The sequence below is a fragment of the Carlito syrichta genome, unplaced genomic scaffold, assembly GCF_000164805.1.
Source record: "Carlito syrichta isolate Samal-C Ts95f unplaced genomic scaffold, Tarsius_syrichta-2.0.1 Scaffold304770, whole genome shotgun sequence".
NCBI classification, from domain to species: Eukaryota; Metazoa; Chordata; class Mammalia; order Primates; family Tarsiidae; genus Carlito; species Carlito syrichta.
The window spans coordinates 130,073-132,541 of NW_007248866.1; positions in this window are offsets into that span (position 1 = coordinate 130,073).

Here is a 2,469-nt window from a genome sequence, read left to right on the forward strand (position 1 = left end):
AATCCACTCACCTCAGCCTCCCAAGGTGCGGGATTACAGGCTGAGCCACCGAGCACGGCTGGAAGGAATCTTTTAAAGAAAATCTCACCTTGTACAGGGCGTGGTGGCTCAGGCCTACAATCCAGCAATTTGGTAGGCCATGGTGATAGGGATTGACAGAGCCCACGGGTTCAAGACCAACCTGGGCAAATTGGTGTGACCTCATCTCTACAATAAATCAAAAAATTAGCTGGATGTGGTGCCTGTAGTTTCAGCTACTTGAAAGGCTGAGGCGGAAAGATCACCTGAGCCCAGAAGGCTGAGGTTGTGGTGGCCGTGGGTGTGCCACTGCACTCCAGCCTGGGCAACAGAGTGAGACTCTGACTCAGAAAAAAAAAAAAAAAAAAAAAGAGGAAGAAAAAGAAAGGAGGGTCTTGCCCTGTCGCCCCAGGCTGAAGCTTAGTGGTGCAATCATAGTTCATTGCAGCCTTGATTCCTGGGCTCTGGCAATCCACCCACCTCAGCCTCCCAAGTAGATGGAACTATAGGAGCATGCTACCATGCCCGGCTTATTTTTTGATTTACTGTAGAGACAAGGTCTAACCAAGTTGTCCAGCTGATCTCGAACCCCCAGGCTCAAGCAATCCTCTCACCTTGGCCTCCCAAAGTGCTGGGATTACAAGCTGAGCCACCACACCCAGCTGACCCTTGTGTCTTAAAAAAGAAAGGAAAAAAGAAACTCACCATTAATCTAAAACTACAACAATAAAAATGAATTTTAAAAAGTTCCTTAAAGTCTGCATTTTATACAAAAGTAGGTTAATTAGGTTAGCATAAGGAGGCTCTTTAAAATGTTAACGTAGTAAACTAAGGAAAGATTTCCAGATAAATGGGAAGAACAAAGGTGGGAAATGTGAGAGACTTTGAGGTAAAAAATGGAGGAAAATGAAATGGGAGCCAGATTAAGAAGGGTGTGTGTCAGCTGGGTGCAGTGGCTCAAGCCAAGGTGAAAGGATTACCTGAGCCCACGGGTTCCAGACCAGCCTGGGCAACTTGGTGAGACCACGTCTCTACAATAAACCAAAAAATTAGCTGAGCGTGGTGGCACAAATCTGTAGTTCCAGCTCCTTGGAAGGCTGAGGCGGAAGCCTCACCTGGGCTCAGCAGGTCGAGGCTGCGGTGGCTGTGAGCGTGCCACTGTACTCCAGCTTGGGCGACAGGGACTCCAACTCAAAAAAAAAAAAAGGTTGTGTGAGAATCTGAGAGGCGTGAGGAGGTTGGGCAAGGAGTGGGGGAAGCAACAATGCACACTCAGGAAGGTGAAAGACTAATTGGTGGTGCGGGACGCCAAGGGGGCTGCCAGCTGGGTGTAGGTGTAAATGAAAAGAGAGGACGGGAAGTAGAGAAAAGTGGGAAAGGGGGTAGGTGGTCAAGGACGGGTGAAGAGGGAGCAGATACTTTAGGAGATTTCGGGAGGATGGATGGGGCAATGGCTTGGGGAAAGAGAGCAGGAATGCCAGGATGAGGTGGGTGGCTGAAGGCCCATCAAAGACCACCTGGGAGAGCTAGATGTGAGGGAAGCCAGACAGTTGAGGAGACAAGAGAATGTACACCAGTAAGCCTGCCCAGACTCAAACCGGAAAGGGAAACGGTGAGTGGCTGGGGAAAGGGTGGGGAAGGTGGAGGATAGATTTGAAAAGACTCCAGGGGAGTGGAATGATGGGTGTGGCCAAGACTCTGACCTAGACCTTACCCAGCTCCCCACCCTTATCTGGCTTCTGGCCTTAATGGTTTCTTCTTCCTGCCGGGAGCCTTGCTTCTAGGGGAGAAAGAGACAGGTGGGGAGGGAAGGTGGCGAGTGACCGGCCCAGGCAGTAAGTCCATTCTAGGATTGGAATGGGGGCCAGGAAGATGGAGGCTGTTGGGAGCCACGCTCAGAAGCCGGGTGTCCGGGGGGGGCGCTGGGACGGCGAAGGGGAGGGGGTTCAGGCGAGGCGCCCCTGGGAGTGGAAACTCCAAGAAGGCTGCTGAAGGTGGCGAGACTCAGGGATAGACCAGGGCCCCTCAAGGTGGGATCGGGCAGGATACGAGGCAGAAGGAAAATGAGAAGAGCAGAAAGTGGGGGCGAAAGTGGGGCCGGACGAAGAGCACTTAGGGCAGAAATCGGCAGGGAAGGGCGGTGCGAGGTTGGCCGGGGCGGTCCCCAGCGCAGGCTCCGCAGCGTGCCAGGCGCATCTGTTGGGAAAAGGGGAAGGGGCACCCGGGTGCCCGAGGGAAGTCCAGTCCGGAGGAGCGGACTCCTGACGCGGGTCTCCCGAGAAGCCTCCGCCTCCTCCCCACAGGCGGCCAAAGCCAGCAAGTGAAGGGGCGTGACCCGGGTGCTCAGGTTTCTTCCTACTCACCTGGGCAAGGAGGGGTGGGGGCCGAGACTTCCGGTTCAGGTGACTGTCCCTTCGGTGACGTCAGGTCACCCTCGGCCGCCCCTCCGGT